The following is a 20,571-nucleotide window of genomic DNA, read 5'->3' on the forward strand; positions in this document are numbered from 1 at the left end:
CAATTCAAGGATCTTAAGTCAAGTTTATTAGAATACTACTTTTAGATTCTACTTTATCATGGTTTTTATCATTTCTTAAATAATGTGATTCAATATTGGATAATTTAGAAGTATTTTTAGCAAAGTTTTGATCTATATATAGAAAATATGATGCAATCTATGTTGCAACCAATAAGATTTGTATCTTGCAACAAGACAATCGATTAGTGACATTATACGCTTCACAATTTTGATAATTAGTGATAGATATCAATTGGAATGATGCAACACTTATTAGCCAATTTCTCTATGAATTACAATATGAAGTAAAGAAATTGATCCTCAATTTACTTGATCCTCAAACATTGAGTCAAGCAATTAACTTTACTGTGAAATGTAATAATTGAATTTTTGAGTTTTGATCTAAGAATTGCACAAGAAAACTCCAACGTTATTAGAATTCAATGATGACACCAACAACTTCTCAATCTAAATATTTGGAAGTAGAAGTCATACAAATTGATGTAGTATGTTTTAAACTTCTTACTAAACAAGAAAAGATTCATTATTATGAAGAAGATTATGTTTATATTGTGGAGAAGCTAAGCATACTACTTAGTATTGTCCAAAGAAATGATGCAACTATAAAATGAGGAGTACTATTATCAAAGATGAAAATATGTCAAAAAATAAATTTATCCAGCTACAATAAGGATTGTACAGTTGAAATCTTCTACAATTCCTAATGAAGGTCCTATTCTCTCTTCAAAACCCTCTCTTTGTTTTACAATAGATGTACGTTTGAGATCTAATAATCACAAAGTCTCTGCCTTAATAGATTTAGGAGCCTCAACTTAATTTTTAGATGAAGAATTTGTTAAAAGTCATAATATACAGTTAGTATTAAGAACTAAATTCATATATGTTGTCGTATTACGTGTTGTTTGCTTAGGAATGCACCGAGCAGCTAGCTGTAGAAGGTAAGATTGTGTTTCACAAGTAGGTAAGAAATCCTAATTAATTTTGCCCATACGAGAAGAATATAATCTGAATTTCAATTCAAAAGTGCTTAAAAAACTCTTCTTAGTAGTCTTAACTATATATAAATCCCAATTACCTTATTACTTTCATATTTAAGCAATTTAGATTTTTCTTGTAAGTCCAATCTTAATCATTGAGCTTTAATAAACTACAATATCCAATCCGACCATCCACTTGATGTGGAATTTTGCATGCAATTTTCAATATAAGTCTTTTATATGCTCAAGAGTTTTTAGCCCAATCCAACTTAAAGATTATGAAAAAACCTCCAAAAATTGTACTAATGTCACTCGGCCGCCAACTTGAAAAGTGAAGTAAAAATCCCAACAATGATTTCTCCCTTTACGACCATTAACTTTGTCTCAAAATTGGTGTGTAGCTTGATCTTCAAGTCCTTCAATACCATGCCAATTTTCACCTTAATCCAACTGATAGATCTTCAGATATCATAGAAATCCTACCCAACCTCAAACTGCCACCTTCTGAAACCCTCTTATGCTAAAATACTAGATATCTCTAAACCATATTATTAGATGACCACAAAATTTTGTATACACTTAATACATCTAATAATCCAAATAGTTTCAAATTTTCAATCATAGATGTCACACCAATTGCATGAACTAGTCAATATTACTAGCCCTAATTATATTATATAAAATCCAAATCACTGATACAGACCTTAACTTTGAACAATAGTTTCTAATTCCTCCAAAATTCTCTCAAATCTATTCTTATGTCTCTGGAAAGAAATTTAAGCTAGCTCTCAAATCCTAACCTCCAATCTTCAAATGATTTCCTATTTTGCCCTAGGCCGTCATTTTAGTGGCCAGAGGTTTGTTTTCGACCATGTCTCACAAATGGTCAACCCCCGAATATCAATCTAACCTATCCTAAGGTGTTTTTAGCCCAAACCTACTCTCAACTTAACCTTAGTACCAACTATACTAATTATTTTTCTTTTCTAATCTGATTTTATTAATTTATGGTCTTTCTAAAGTAGTAGAAGAGTCTCTACAACCTAGAAGGTAAAATTATTAACTAACCTTCAACCTACTAACTATTAAGATAAAGAAATAATCTAAGAGGCTTTTATAAAAGCTATGTTTAGGTACCTCAAATTATAATTAAATTAAGATAATTAGATATTAATTAGAAATTTAACTTTGATTATAATTTCACTATATTATCGTATTACATCACGACAACGTAGAAGTCATAAATGGTCGTTTGTTATCTTTTGGAAATATCATTCATGAAACACTTCTTATAGATGTAGTAATAAATGGTCATAATAATTACATAATTTTTAATATAATTAGATTTATTTCTAATCTAGTGATTTTAGGTTTATTGTGGCTAATAATATATAATTTTATGATAGATTAGATTTTTCATAAACTTGACTTTTCTTCAAACATCTCCAAGAGTTTTCTTAATCCAATAGAAAGCCATGAGTGTAGTATAGCCAAACCTGTACTTATAGGTGCAAAGGTAATTTTGCATACTACAAAAGAAAGATCGTATTTTTTTATTTACACCACACCTATTTTAAATGATGGAAAGATTTCAAGCAAAATTCCAGGCCAATATCAAGATTTTAAAGATATTTTTGAGAAAAAAAATGCAAATATTTTCTTGGAACATCATCCATATGAATGGTCAATCAATCTTAAAGAAGAAACTAAATCGCCATTTGGTACAATCTGTAGTTTGTTACAAAATGAATTGGCTAAGCTCAATAAGTACATTGATGAGAATTTGGCCAAAAATTTCATATGCTATTCAAAATCTTCTACAAGAGTTCCTATCTTATTTTTGAAGAAAAAAGATGGATCATTGTGAATGTGTGTGGATTATCAAGGATTCAACAAGATTACTATTAAGAATAGATATCCTTTGCCTTTGATATCTAGACTTCTTGATTAATTAAATCAAGGTAAGATCTATATAAAAATAGATCTACGAGGAGCATACAATCTGATCCGCATTAAAGAAGGAGGTAAATAGAAGATTATATTTCAAACAAGATAAAGACACTTTGAATATAATGTCATGCCTTTTAGATTCACAAATGCACCAGCTACTTTTCAACATCTTATGAATGATATTTTTTGTGAGTTTCTATATGATTTTATTGTCTATTACTTAGATGATATTTTAATCTACTCTAAGAATACAAAAGAACATAAAGTTCATGTTCGTCATATGTTACAAAAACTTAGAGATACAAGATTGTAGGCTAAGTTAAAAAAGTGTGTATTGCACACTATTCAAGTTGACTTCTTAGGATACATTATTTCAAACAATTGTATAATGATGGATCCTAAAAGAATTCACACAATTATAGACTAGAAGATTCAAAAAGTAGTGAGAGATGTATAATGCATTTTAAATTTTTTTAATTATTATTGAATCTTCATCAAGAACTTTTTTCAAGTTGCAATGCCACTAACACGCTTAACTTGTAAAGACAAGCTTGAGTGGAGTAAAGAAGTAGAAATATTATTTGAAGCTTTGAAGAAAGCTTTTACTTCTGCACCAATCATGCATTGTGTCAACTTCTTCAAAGTATTTTTTATGGAAACAGATGCATCTGACTTTGCCTTTGATGTAATCTTTTCACAAATAGGAGTAGATAGCAAATTTCATCTAATAGCTTTTTACTTAAGAAAATTTTTAATAATTGAGATTAATTATGAAATCCATGACAAAGAACTTCTTGCAATAGTGGATTCTTTTCAAGGATAGCATCATTATTTAGAAGGTGCTTCAAGTCAAATCATCATATATATAAATCACAAGAACCTAAAGTATTTCATATTAGCACATGGTTTGAATCATTGCCAAGCTCATTAGAACATGTCTTTGTAAAGATTTGAGTTTAATATCACTTATCAGCTAAGAAAATAATAATGTTTGACTGATGCCCTTTTTAGACGTTCTTATCTTATACCAAAAGAAAAAGAAGCAGAGTTTGACTAATAAAAAATAATTTTATTAAAACCAAAATAATTTCATTTTCAAGCAATGAAATCAATATTGACTATTGATTTGACTTTTTTCAAGCAGATCCAAACAAGTATGTCCTCAGACCTTCTTATTCATGATATTAAAAATAATTCTTCTAAGTCTCAAGATACTTTTAAGTTTGAGTTTAAGGAGAACCTACTCTATTTTAAAAGATACTTATATATTCCAAAAGAAGAAGCAAAATTACGTACTCTTGAAGCTTGTCACAATTTTTCAATAACATGACATTTTGGATATAATAAGATTTTGGAGCTTATATCTAGAGATTTTTAGTGGCCTAAAATGTGGAAGGCTATTAAAGAATTTTTGTGACATGTGATATTTGTTCAAGATCAAAAACTCCTCGTCATTGATCTTATAGACTCTTCCAACCATTATTTATATCAAAACAACCATAGTCTTTTGTCTCTATGGATTTTATCATGGATCTTGTAATTTCAAGTTCATATGATTCCATATTTGTGATTGTAGATCATTTCACCAAAATGCTACATTTTGTACCATATACAAAATCTATCTTAGGTAAAGGAATAGCTAAACTCTACCTTAATAATATCTGTTGCTTTCATGGACTACCAAAGGATATTATATCAAAGAGAAGAATAGAGTTTTTATTGAGATTTTGGAGAACTCTTTTCAAAGAATTGAAGGTGGATATAAAACTATCTTCAATGTTCCACCTTCAAATTAATGGACAAATAGAACGAATAAATTAAGTTTTAGAGTAGTATTTGAGGTGTATCATCAAGTATCATTAAGATGATTGGATAAATCCTTTGCCATTGGTAGAGTTTGCTTACAATAATTTGATATATTCTTTTATTCAACAAACACTTTTCTTTATCAATTATGGTTATTATCCACTATTTAATACTTTTGACTTTTCAAAAGTTGATAATCTTATAGAAGAAGATGTGGCAAATTAATTGTCAAAGCTATATATAACAATCAAGGCACAATTAAAAGAAGCTCAAGATTGACAAAAAGCCAATGCAAATGTGTATTGCAAGGAACAACTTCAATTCCATATATGAAATAAGGTATGATTACTTTGTTGTAATATTAAAACTATTTGTCCTTGTGACAAGCTAGATTATTTTAAGCTTACATTATTTCCAATTTGTGAATAGATCAATCCAATTTCTTATTGATTACACCTATTAAAATCTATGAAAATCCATCTTATATTCCATGTGTCTTTACTTGAGCCAAACAAGACAATGGATATACAAAGAAGGAGACAAATGCCACCACCTCTTGTAGAAGTAGATAATAATGAAGAATTTGAGGTGGAAGAAGTCTTAGATTTAAGGTGGCCCCAAAATAGGTAAGAATATCTAGTATATTGTCATGGATATAACATTAATGAATGTATATGGCAGCCATCCAAGAATCTAGCAAATGCATCAATCAAAGTAAAATCTTTTCATCCACAACATCTAACAAAATCAAGATGAAGAGTCAAAAAATTCTTTGCTATAAAGTAAAGCAAGCCCAACGGAGATTTCATTCTATCTTGTATCATTATTTTTTTAGATTTTTTAGTGCTTAGGTCATAGAAAAGCAACAACCAACAGATTCAATTTAAGACCTATCATTTGTTGAGCTACCATTTGTTGAGCAACCATTGCAACTATCACAACCTTTGAGATGACAAAATCGAGATGAAGATACTCAAAAATACCATGTTTTTCCTTGAATAGATGGAAAGATATAACACATTTAATACCATGACTTCAAAAATGATTCCGTGTATTTAGTGACACTTTTAGAGGTAAGAACCACTCTTGACGGTATTTCTAATTGTATATTATGACTTTTAACAAATTCTTCATCTAAAAATTAAGTTGAGGCTCCTAAATCTATTAAGGCAGAGACTTTGTGATTATTAGATCTCAAACGTACATCTATTGTAAAACAAAGAGAGGGTTTTGAAGAGAGAATAGGACCTTCATTAGGAATTGTAGAAGATTTCAACTGTACAATCCTTATTGTAGCTGGATAAATTTATTTTTTGACATATTTTCATCTTTGATAATAGTACTCCTCATTTTATAGTTGCATCATTTCTTTGGACAATACTAAGTAGTATGCTTAGCTTCTCCACAATATAAACATAATCTTCTTCATAATAATGAATCTTTTCTTGTTTAGTAAGAAGTTTAAAACATACTACATCAATTTGTATGACTTCTACTTCCAAATATTTAGATTGAGAAGTTGTTGGTGTCATCATTGAATTCTAATAACGTTGGAGTTTTCTTGTGCAATTCTTAGATCAAAACTCAAAAATTCAATTATTACATTTCACAGTAAAGTTAATTGCTTGACTCAATGTTTGAGGATCAAGTAAATTGAGGATCAATTTCTTTACTTCATATTGTAATTCATAGAGAAATTGGCTAATAAGTGTTGCATCATTCCAATTGATATCTATCACTAATTATCAAAATTGTGAAGCGTATAATGTCACTAATCGATTGTCTTGTTGCAAGATACAAATCTTATTGGTTGCAACATAGATTGCATCATATTTTCTATATATAGATCAAAACTTTGCTAAAAATACTTCTAAATTATCCAATATTGAATCACATTATTTAAGAAATGATAAAAACCATGATAAAGTAGAATCTAAAAGTAGTATTCTAATAAACTTGACTTAAGATCCTTGAATTGGATAACTTTGAAGTTGTAGTTTAATCACCAGTTATACTTGATTGATGAATCTTCAAAACTTTGATCTTTTACCATTAAACTTTTTAGGCAATCCAATTTTTGGTTTCTTGAAACTTGAACGATGTTTCATTGTAGGAGCAGTAATATGGCTTGATATAGATGTTGAAGCAACTTCAATCATCTCTATATCTTCATTGCCTGATGATCTTGTTCCTCCTTGTGGTGGTAAATTGAATTGATGCATTGCAAGCATTAACTCTCTCATTTGTTCTTGCATTTGAGCCATTGTACACTTCATTTCAACAAGCTCTGCCATATTAGGACAATAATAATAATAATAATAATAATAATAATAATAATAAAACTATTCTCATAAAATATGATACTCAAGAATTAAGGAAAAAAAATCTATAAACAATATCAATTCAAAAGAGGGTAATCTTCAACTTCTAATATACTTATGTCTTATCAAGAAAAAGGGTAATCCACTCTTAATCAAGAAAGGTCAAGGCTTTGATATTGTATGTGTATTCTTGTCAATTTGTCAAGGACACAAACTAGAAGAAGATACATAAACTTGTGGAATATGTGTCAAAGAAAAAAGTGACAAAATAGAAGAAAGTATATATGTTCAAAGAAGAACTGGAATAGCTATCATCAAATACTAGAAAATATAAGACTCTTGAAATTAGACTAAAAGCAAGAAAAGAATTGATAAGAGTGAGGAGGCCTCATTCTTGCCTCTATATATACTACTTAATTAAGAACTATATGGCGACATGCTATAAGACCTCTAATATGCATCTAATTTGCAAGACACATGTCTAATTTGTAAGGCAAGTTTCTTAGGTGTGCACCATATGTCCAACTTATACTACAAGTGGTCAACATGTTGACATGTGGCCTTCTTGTTGGCCAAGTTTTCAACCTATCAATTACCTATAGACATGTATAAAGGCAAAACAACGTCTATGAAGCTTTCTATAAGATATTATCATATTTATCTACTTTGACTAACTTCTACCTATTCTTATTATCTAGATAATTATTAGGATAAATATGTATGTCCTTGACAATAGCAAAGACAATGAAAAAAAAGGTGAATACCAAAGAAAAGGATAATATATCAACTTATAAACTTCAATTTGATATTGAATTTTCAATTGACATGAAAGGTATTTTAAAAGAAAGAATTTTTGATGTTAAGATTTAATTTACTTTGAAAGAAGGTCTTAGTATTGCCAAAAAAGGATTTTATTCTTTTTCTAAAGTATTAAAGATGCTTTGACTTCTTATTCTACTCAAGGTTATTTTTACAAGTTAAACACATAAGTTGAGCTGCAACTTAAAAAATATTCTTGATAAAATTTTGATAGTAATTGCCAAAGCTCAAAAGTATTGCACATTTCTTATTATTCTTGAAATCTTTCAGTTTATGATAGTTTGGACCTTCTTTAGATCCATCAGTAGTCCTTTGTTGGAAATAATGTATCATAGGAAGTCAACTTGATTAGTGTTGAATATACATTTTTTAAACTTTTTATATAATCTTGTATCTCTAAGTTTTTGTAGTACACAACGAACATGAACTTTATGTTCTTCTATGTTCTTAGAATAGATTAAGATGTCATCCAAATAACAAATGATAAAATCATCAAGAAATTTATGAAAGATAATATTTATTAGATATTGAAAAGCAACTAATAGATTTATGACTCCAAAAGGCATGACATTATATTCAAAATGCCCATACCTGGTTCAAAATGTAGTTTTCTATTCATCTCTTTCTTTAATGCATATCAGATTATATATTTCTTGTAGATCTATTTTTGCATAGATCTTTATTTGATTCAATTGATCAAGAAGTTTTGAAATTAAAGACAAAGAATACTTATTCTTATTAGTGATCTTGTTGAATCCTCAATAGTCCACACACGTCCACAATGATCCATCTTTATTCTTCTCAAATAAGATAAGAGCTTCGGTTGGAAATTTAGAATGACATATGGAATTTTTAACCAACTTTTCATCAATATATTCCTTGAATGCAGCCAATTTGTTTTGTGATAGGCTATAGATTGATCCAAATGGTAGTTGAGCTTTTTTGTGAAGATCAATAGAAAAATAATAAGGACAATGCTTTGGAAGAATATTTGCATTTTTCTTTTCAAAAACGTTCTTGAAATCTTGATACTAGTTAGGAATATTATTTGACATCTTTTCACTATCAAAAATAAGTATGGAATATAAAATAAAATACAACCTTTCTTTTGCATCATACATAAAAGCTCTTATACCTACTAGTAAAATTTTTGATGTATTAAACTTATATATTTATACTTTATTAATGGAATTTTGGATTAAACTATCAAAAAAATTAAAATTACAATAAATCCAATCTATTTAAAGTTTATACTTTTCTAACCAAGATTTTATTTAAATAACCAGATTGCAGGAAGATCTTATTATATTAAATATTATTATACTATTACAATCTTTAATTTTTATATCTAAAGAAATAGTCTCATGCATAATATCTCCAAAAGATAGCAAACAACCATCTATGACTTGTACATGTATAGGTTTAGTTTTTTAAATTAAAATATCTCTTATTTTTTGATAAAATCTTCATTTATAAAATAGGCTTAGGTTCTTGAATCTAACAAAGCTAAGACTTTATGATTTTCTAGTCCTAAATAAACTTCCATTGTAAAACAAAATAAGGGATCTAAAAAGAGAATATGACCTTTACTAGGAATTATACAAGATTCCAGTCACTGTTGTATTATGTGAAGTATTGCTTGAGAGTACATTTGATACCAAGTTATGGAAGGTAGAATGGAAATTACAATAAAAAAATTTCTATTTTTATTTGAATACTAAATAAACTCTAATTAAACCTTAGCAATACTAAATAAGCTTTAATCAAATTGAAAAAAAAAAAAAAAAAAAAAAAAAAAAAAAACTTTAAAGAAATTACAAAAGAAATAATAAAAAATCTTAAAAGAGTTAAAAGAAAATCAACAATAAACCTTAAAAGACTCCTTAAGAATCCTTAAAAATATTAAAATAATCACAAATATATCTTAAATAAATATCAACAAAATTCTAATTTAATCCTAATTGAAATCTTAATAGACTTCAAACAAATCCTAAATAAATCCTAAATAAATCCTAAATCCTAAACCAAACTTTAGATCAAATCTTAGATCCTAAACCAAATCCTAAATCAAATCTTATATAAACCCTAAATCTTAAATCAAAACTTAAATCAAATTCTAAACAAACCTTAAATCCTAAATCAAACCTTAGTTCAAATCCTAGACCTTAAACCAAATTCTAAATCAAATCCTAGACAAATCCTAAATCCTACAACAAATCCTAAATCCTGAACCAAATCCTAATCAAACCCTAGATATACCTTAAATCCTAAATCAAACCCTAATCCTATTCAATCTAATCCTAATATACTTTAGAATCTCAATATCTATCAATTGAACCATTGATCTTGCTTAAATATTTATACACCTTTTAATAACTGAGTTGGAAATAAGCACACAAAATTTGAAGATAATCGCACTTATCAAATGGAAGAAAAATCCTAAATTTTGCTTGGATGTTAACCTGCCTCCTATTCTAATCGAAATATTGAACTTCTAGCGATAATATTTCCTTATCAAACCATTCAATTTTTTTCAAATCTCACATGTATATAAAAAATCAACTCTACTACTATCAAACATAAATTTTATTTGAATCTAATTAATAGATTATTAAAGATCTTAGAAATCCTAACTACCTTTTAAAGTCTAATTTTTGAGACCTCAACCTACCTAAAATTCAATAGCCTTCAATTTAATTGTTTAATCAAGCTCAAACTTACAACACATACTTTAGACAATTATTTTCATAAAACATCAAATTTTTAACCATAGATCTACTACCAAATTCACAAAATTTTCCAAAACGTAATACTTTTTTTATTTCAAAAATTCCAAAATCACCCAAAACAACTATAACTTTACAAAGCTCTTACAAAGTCTTTATATACTCAATTTCCTCAAAATCAATGTTTTAAAAAATCCTATCAAGTCTTTTCTCAAACTTCGTTCTAAAAATCTACCAAAGAACTTCCAAATTGCCATAGGTGCTCGGTTTTATGCCTCAGGGCATGATTTTGACCTAAGTTGATAACTGGTCATCTTTGAATATCAAATTTTGTCTTTTAATTAGTTTTTGTTCCAATCAACTTCTAACTTCTTCCTACATATGTTTATATTCTTTATTTTTTTAATCTACCTTGTTTTGCCTTATTTGAGACCTTACAAAATAAATAGAAGCCTACTTTGTAAAAAGATAGCATTTAAACCTTTAATTCTATTTTTTTTTAGATTACTGTTTACTAAGATAATTTGGTACAATATTTGAAGTAAGATCTTCTACAATATTATAGATTCTTCATCCCTTTCACCTATTAGATGTATTATATCATGATACTACATGATTCCTATTATAGCTAAAAAAAATTATTTTTTGACACATTGTCTTCTTTGACAACCATACTTCTCATTTTATCGTAGTGTTTTTTCTTTGGACAATTTTGAGCAATGTGTTTGGCTTCTCTATAATATAAGCATAAGTCCACTTGACGTTGTCAAGTCTTTTTCTACTTTGTGAGAGATTTAAAATGTATCGTATTAATTTGTATTGGTTTTGGCCTTACCAAATGTGTTTTTGAAAACTTAGGAACTTTGGTCATTATTTGATTTGTTCCTCTCCAGCCAAGTCTTTGTTCTTGACATCTTTTGGATAATTTATTATTACATGTAATGGCTTGAATTACAAATTTTTTTAAAGATTTTGTCTTTAATATTGTCAATAATAAATCTTTAACATTATCTTTCAATCTATATCAAAATTGATTGATAAAGGCTTTGTCATATTAATTTATGTTGTAAGATAGATTTTGGAATTTAGTAGCATGTATAGTGATTGATTATGATCCTTGCTGTAAAGATAAGAGTTTTGTCACTGCTACTCTTTTTCAATCATTTTTCCAAAAGTTGACATAAAGTCTTCTAGAAATGAATTCAAATCATAAAGAAGTTGCAAATCTTTTTCCATTAAAGGTGTAAACCAAGAAAGAGTATGCTTATGAATCCAACTTGAGTAAATCCATCAAGATACTGAAAAAGATGCAACCTTGGATAAAACTTGATTTATTGCAAAAATCCTCAAATTTTTGATCTTATTCCTTCAAACTTCTCAAGCATATTAATCATTGTCTCTGTCATACTTGTAGAAGCAAAACTCCTTGGATTTGGTTATGAAGTTGATTTACTTGCTTCCTTCAATTGCACAATTTCTTATTGTAGACTTTGAAGTTCTTTTATAAATATAAAAATAGTATTTTCATGATTCTCATTAGAAATATGTGATATTTTTATTCTTAAAGTATTGATAAGTTTATAAAGATCTGTAATAGTTACAAATCTATTTTTATTTCTACTGAAAATATCATCTATAATCTTTTCTTTTATAAATAATTCAAACAAGTTCAAAAAGTTAAATTAGAGGAGGATAATCTGTAACTTCTAATATCAAATGAAAATTTCTAAAAAGAAAGGTAATCCACTCTCTTTAAAGAAAAGATTAGTGTTAAAAAATAAGAGTGTTTGTTTAAAGGTTGATAATGTGCAACCTTCAAAATACAATAATAAAAGTGGAGTAATCAACTCACTTCTAAAATAAGATAAAAATAATAAATTGGTATTCATGTTAAACTGTTAAGGATATAAATCTTGAAAAAATAAATCTTTAATACACTCTTGTGAGACTAAAAATAATTAAAAAGTCACTCAAAGATGATATATTATTGAACTAGAATGGCTATTGCCAAAAACAAGAAGACTAGAAAGTATAGAAACAAGACTGAGGATTAGAAAGGCATTGACAAGAGTGAAGAAGGCGTCACTCTTACCTCTATATATATTCTTAACTAGAAGCTATGTGGCGATGTCCTATAAGACCTCTAAAACATGTTGACGTTACAAGATACATATTTTAACTTGTAAAGCAAGTTTTTTTATATGTGTGCCACAAAATTAGTTTATTTTACAAGCTACCAATACATGGTTAATTTGTTGACCAAGTTTCTAACCTACCAATTAATTAGAGATATATATAAAGTCAAAACAACATCTATAAAGTTTTTAGGAAGCTTCTTTAGAAGGTATTATGAAATTAACCTACTTTTATTTATTTTTAATTACTTTTATTTAATCATATAGGTATTCACTAGAATACATATGTTTATTGGTGATAATAACTATAAAGATATAAGATTTTTTATTATGCTTTTTTTAACTACTAGCTAATATTTATTGGTTTTTAATAATAATACATATAGATAGATGGTCAATTTATAAATTGGTCTTAATAACTACACATTGATATTAAATAATAAGCAAAACTATTAAATCAATTAAGATAATTGTCTCTGAAGCTTATTAAGAATTTATTTTTATAATTTATTTTTTAATAAGATTCTTATAACTTATAAATATTTTTATTCATAAAAAATAATTTAATAATTTAAATAATATTTAATCTTAATATTTTGTATTTAAATAACTTAAAATTATATTCATAACAATTTTTTCAATTAAGATCCATTTGTAAGAATCAGTACCACCAATTGTAGTTAATTAATAAATTATCAAAACTTTAATCTTGCACTATCAAACTTCTCAAGTAAGTCAACTTTTGGTTTTTTAATTCTTGTGATGGTGCTTAAACAATGTTCTAATATAAAAAAAAATAATATGATTTATTATAGATGTTGAAGTAGCTTCAATTATCTCTACATCTTTACTTCTTTCTAATTTTATTACTCCTTAAGGTGGTGAATTGAGTTAATGCATTATAAGCATTAATTTTCTCATTATTTTTTACATTTGGACTATTACATCCTTCATTTTAACAAGCTCTACTATAATAATACAATGAAAAAAGAACATGTCTAATTTCACTTATGACAAGTAATAAAAAAAGGATAAAGAATGATAAAAATTCTATAAATAATATTAATTTAGAAGTAACAGATTCTAATTTATATTCTATATAAAGGTGGTTCTATGTCATTTTAAGTATGAATAATTTTTCATATCAAAATAATAAGACCATTTAGTTATTTAATCATTGTTAAAGTATTTACAATTATTTTTAAGCAATACATTTTGAATGATTTTTTATTATTTTATAATTTTTATATTATTTTTTATCTATATTTAATCTTTGCATAGTATATTAAAATGGAGTTGTATGCAATTTAATCCAAACTAGTAATTGATATAAAGTTCTTCTTAACATTAGAATTTAAGTTATTTAAGGTAACCAACAAGATTTTTTTAAACTAAAACTTAGTCTAAAGAGAGACTTTTAATTATCAAAATTTGGACTTGCTCATGTCTAAAGAATACAAATTTAGACTTCAAATCTATTGAACAATAACTTTTATTCTCTTTATTAGTGACATATAGTATTAACTTATATTGTCATATTAAATGATTTGCTATCTAATTAGAGTAATATCAAATATTAAAATTTATTTAGGCATTTTTTATAATTAATAGTACATCTCAAATACTAAATCAGTATATTATTTATATATTTTATTTATATATTAGTTTGACATTAGAAAATTGAAAGAAATTTTATATCAATATTTAATATATTAAATAATATTTTCCAAAACTTTGATATATTTAATTATATTTAATTATGAGTGAAATTACATTTAATTATATTTAATAATATATATATATATATATTAGAGCTCAAAATTAAATATAATTTCACTCAAGATTCTATGGTATTAAAAAATAATATCAATAAAAAGATTAGATGTTTCTTCACTTGTAATAGCTTTTGTACATAGTCTACACAATGCCATTTTAGGTAGGCAATCTACCATTACAAGAATAAAATTTTAAGAATTTGATAGTGGAAGATCTTTATAAAGTTTATTGAAATAAATGACCAAGGCTACTTTCAAATGGGTAGAGGTTAAAGAAGTCAGTAAGATCCATAATAAGAAGTCCTTGCTTTTAAACAAGTGTTATAAAATTGAACAAATGATTTGATAGCTTTCCACATTTAAAGCCACCATATATCTCTTGAAACAAACTACAAAATTTTGTTATATCCCAAGTGTTTTTTTGCTAAAAAAATGAAATTGTAATTAAAGTATATTTAATTGTGCTTAATCTTTTGGAATAAATTTACAGAAATAAATATATAAAAAATAAATTTTAATAATATAAACTATAGCAAAGTTCATAAATTTGATACTACAAATGTATCCAGAACTTACAATAAAATAAAATAATAAAATCAACTTTAAATATAAATATCTATTATGATTGAAATATTCTTTTGAATCTCTGATATTTTACATGGATGATCTATTTATCATTTAATTTTATTATGTGCAAATCAAATAAATAAATATATATATATATATATATAATTGACCTTAGATTTATTTTTTAAGATTTTTCATTTGATTCTATTTTGGAACACATCCAATGACATCTGTATACATTGGATTGATTAGATTGATTATGTCTTCTAAATCATGAAACATCCTTCCCTACATAATAATATCCCTGTACACATATTATTATTTGAACACATCTAGAGTGATGGTGTAGAGTAGGAAATTATGGCCTGAGAATTTCGCTTATGGTTCACATGGAAATGGTATTTGGTTGCAGAGATCATTAATGCAGGATTTTGCAGAATTGGTATAATGGGTACTTTGTATTGTGGGTTGTATGATTGAAGTAGATAGCCCTCATGGCAGGCTCTGGAGCATCTTTTGAGGCTTTTACAGGTGAGCTTGCAGCCATGGAATGAAAGGCTACTGTTGCCAACACACCAAGGTGGTGAAGAGGAACCAAGCCCATTTGATCAGCCATCAAGTTCATGTTTGTTTTTTTGCCATTCAAAGCTTGAAGATTTTCTGAAGTATTTTACAACAATGGGAAATTAGGCTGCAGTGCTTAGAAGAAGATGTAGAGTGACTCAATACGAAACCAATTTTATTTTTTTTTCAAGGTTGGGGGTGGATGTGCCCTTTGGATAAATCACAAGATAATTACCAGGTGCTGGATAACAGCAATGAATCTGTTTGGTTCCTTGTGCAATTTGTTTGCCATAACTTGGAATGTTTTGTAAAAGAAGGATTGATTTTTCATGGAATAGAACTTACAGGGAGATCAATAATTGTTTTGAAAAAAAATTGTCTTTAGCATCTTAGATAAATTCCACTTAGGGAGACTTTGGACCAAGTCCACTTTGAAATATTTTAGTTTAAAAGTCTTGTGCTGGTCCCCCCATATTGTACAAAAAAAGCTGTCTGTTGGAAGCATTCATCTTTGGAAATTGTGTAAAGTAAGAAGAAGCCATCACATGTGCTAAATCATTTTTATTAATTGTGATTTTAAACATTGCAACACAAATCTCAAGAATGGCATTCACAACAAACATAAAAAGATGGATTTTTAATGTTTTTGAATGAGTCATATTAGCAAATCCTAACACAATTTTTCATCCTTTTTTTTATAAAATCCATCTCTTGAGGATGGGACTAACACAAGTTATGAGAAACAACACTATTCTTGCCATATATATTTCTAAAAAATGTATTCTACCTCATCTTTTCTTCTAATGTCCTCTTGAATAATTCTTTTAAGTATTAAAAAATTAAAGTAGGCTTTTCAATTTCAACCAGTTACAAATATGAAGATTTGTAGCATCAATTCTTTTTTACTATATTTTAAATCCTATTTTATGAGGACTTTTTTTTAGAAATGTTTCTAAATTGTAAATGAACTTTAGAAAAGGGTTTAGGGTCTATGATTTCCCAAGAGATGAAAAAACTGTAAATTTTTTAATCTTCTAGGATAGTTTTTAATTTTCTTTTTAATCTTGTGGACTTCTTTAAAGTTTGTTTTTAGTATTTATTATTGTCTTCTTCTTAGAACTCAATTTCTTTATAAACTTTCTTATCTTACATCATTTTTTTGCTGGATCATTTGAACTCATCATCACATACAAACTCATCATGTTATACAAATTTCTATTCTTAATAAATTTATTTTTAAATCTAAGTTTATATTTTTTAATTATTTTTTAATTACATTAAAAAAAAGTGGCATTTAGAACCCACTAATAACTTAGATGGGATCCAACTTCTACATTGATTTTTTTGAGATTGAACTCTTTGAATAATGGAACAAAAGTGCAATTGTAACATTGTTTCTTTAGCACCCCATTGTGTAAATTTTATAAATAATTGATTTCATTAAATTTCTTGGCATGAAAGAATATTATACAATGCTCTTTGTATTAGAATATTGTTCATAATTTTGATTTAAGGTGCTTTGTTGCAAGTGTGGTATTGTAGAAGAATCTGATTCTTGTGCTAATTAAGCCCATAGGATATACAATTCATGGGACCAAGTAGATTCCAATTTTGAACAAGTGTTTGTGGTTTTAACAGGTGAATGATAAACATAAGTGGAGAATAGAGCCAATTATGTCTAGACAATTGCTTTCAATCAATTGTTAACGTAGTTTGTTGATTTAGCAATTTAAAAGGACAAACGATATATTTATATGTATATATATAGATATATATGTATATATACTCTTTTTCATTTTCAAAGACTGCAGTAAGTTTTAATTCCTAATTTTATTTATTTATTCTCTTATGACAAGTTTGTCTTGTTCCTTGCAAGTAAAAAGAGTTTTGCAATCTCCAAACCTTTGTAACTTGTCTCATGAATGCACACTGACTTACTGCCGGAAGCACAAGAGACAAAATTTTAATAATGTAAATGGTGTAACGATGAGCTTTGAATTCTACAGCTTATTATGACAGCTGAAAAGTCACAGATAAGTGACATGAAAACTATTATAACAACTGTCGCCACATTATAAATATATATATATATATATATATATAGATATAGATGTGCAAATAAATTAATTAAACTATATACGAAGAGCAATTTTGGGATAAATTAAAACAGAATTGATATGGCAACCTAAGCCATGCAGCAGGAAATGGGTTTTGTTCAAAGACTAATAAAATCATATTTTTGTCAAATTTGTTCTTTACAGAAACAGTCCTATAGGTTCCAAATTTACAGAATCAGTATTTGTCTTTACCGTGATACAAAATTTCTTAGTGTAGGAAATCTCCTTCAGACTTATCAAGAAGAAGAAAAGAAATGAAACGAACAAACAATTTCTACACAATCTCAACACTCATCAGTTTTGCAAAAAAGATTCATTTGATCCTTAGATTACTATAACCACCATTATAATTTGATCAAACTGTGTATATTTGTTTTTGTATCAAAAAACTTTAGTGATTTTCCCAGAACCTAGATTCGAGATTTGATACATGTCTTTGTAAATTAAATAATGTCCCACAATACCAAAATTACAATAATTGTTGTTTTTTGTTATCATGTTTGAATTGCAGTTTAAATACTACAACCATGCATAATTTAAACTACATAAAAATGTATGGTTTACAATTATATCAATCCAATATAACTTTGAATTTTTCAATAATTTAAAAACGAATAATAAGTAAATCTGTGTATATATATGAATGGAAGTTTATTTTATTACATTGTTTTTTTTTTTTTTTTCCCTCGAAAAAGTTGGATCCATCTTAACAGATTCTAGTTGACAAGTTTTAAAACTTGTTAACAAAACTTCCTAAAAAACAATGCTATTTTTTTAAGTGTAATGTTGCCAACAGAAAACTCTTTCTAAATCTATTTAATCTTTAATCTAAGTAAATTGACTAGGCAAAAATCATTAAGTAATACATATATTATTTATAAATAAATGAGCACGGATTTTATGCATATAAGACTAAATACATGCATGTATATGTATATATATATATATATATATATATATATGAAATCCTATATTATATATGATTTTTTTAAAAATACTACAAACTGAAACTCTAAACCTATTGTACTTCTAATTCACACTCCATTCCTATTCTATTTTAATTTTAATTATTGTAATTTTGGTATTGTGGGAAAATAAAATTACAAATTTTAATTTTAATTATTGTAATTTAACAAATTTTAAATCCAACCATATTTTAATTCTATTTTAATTTTACTAGATATTTTCAGTAATTTTATTTTTTCATATATATATATAAATATATATATTTAATATTTAAATTATATTATAAATATGTTTTATTAATTACTATATACATATATTTAACATTTTAAATAATTCATATATTTCTAAAATGTATACTTATAAATATTATTTATTTATTTATTTATTTCTAATTCTATCTCATTTATTTTCTATTGCCACCACAAGTTATTCTTATTGAATTTATTATTTTTTTTATTAAAATTCAATTTTTTTTATGTATAATATATATATATATATATATATATATATGTATATAAACTTTTGATTAGAATAAAAAAAACTCAATAATATATTGAGTAGGTGTTAGATGGTGGTGGTAGTAGCAAAAACTATGATGGCATGTGGTGAATGGCAATTTGTAGTAACAATAGCAAAAATTGTGGTGAAATTATAAATATTCTCTATCTTTATGTATTTAATCCTTAGTTGTATTTACTACACATTGATATATGATGTTTTATTATATAATATTATACATCAATATCTTGAACCAAAGCAAGGGCTTGTAGTGCATATGTATATATATTTATATGTATAATATCAAAAAATTATGACAATAAATAAGTATATATATGTATATGAATAGTGGTGATTCATATTTCATTTGAAAAAGGATAAAATCAAAAGAATAGCTAAATCTTTCAATTCACAAACCCCAAGTCTGATTTATCCATATACTTAGAACAATCAATTAACCTTTATAATTATTAAGTCCAACATAACAATAATTATGAAGAAAAATAAGAATTGAGAATTACTTGTTGAATTTTAAGTAAAAAAATATAGAAAAAGATAAAATAAGAAATTTTAATTCCTAACCATTAAAAGTTGTTAGATTTCATATCTCATTAATTTAATTATTTTTATACAATTAACGTTTTAAAAATGCATTGATGTTGAATTAAATAATGAGAATTAAAATCAAATAAGATATATTGTGGTGCTTAAAGTTAAATTTTATGAGCTTAAAAATATTTAATTTTAAAAACATATAAAATAGCATTGAAAAAAATTTAAAATTTAAATCTAAAGAATAGATTTATAAAAATAGGACATTGCTAATACCACCACAATGTGCCATCTACCACATGTTATCACAATTTTTGCTACTATCACCACATCATGTCATCTATTCTACATTTGTTATTTTTTATTTTTTAATACCAATCAAAAAAATTAATAATATTTCTAATATATATATATATATATATATATATATATATATATTTCAAAATTTATAGAAAATAAATTTATTTTTAATCAAAGTTAATAAGAATAAGTTGTGATGGCAATTGCAAAAAATATAGTGACATATGGTGGTCATATCAAAAAAAAATTGGTGGTATTAGAAAGATTCTATTTTCATATATGGATAAAAAATAAATAATTTTTTTAAAAATAATTCCTAAGATAATTTATACTTATTTTTCAATATGTAGTTGTACAAATTTTTATGTACCATCAACTTCTACATGATTTACAAATACTAACATGTACATACATATATAATTAAAATTAAAATTATATTTATTTAATTTCATATATATCCAAATTATAAAAATTATA

Source organism: Physcomitrium patens, chromosome 5, assembly GCF_059467195.1.
Source record: "Physcomitrium patens ecotype Gransden chromosome 5, ASM5946719v1, whole genome shotgun sequence".
Taxonomy (NCBI): Eukaryota; Viridiplantae; Streptophyta; class Bryopsida; order Funariales; family Funariaceae; genus Physcomitrium; species Physcomitrium patens.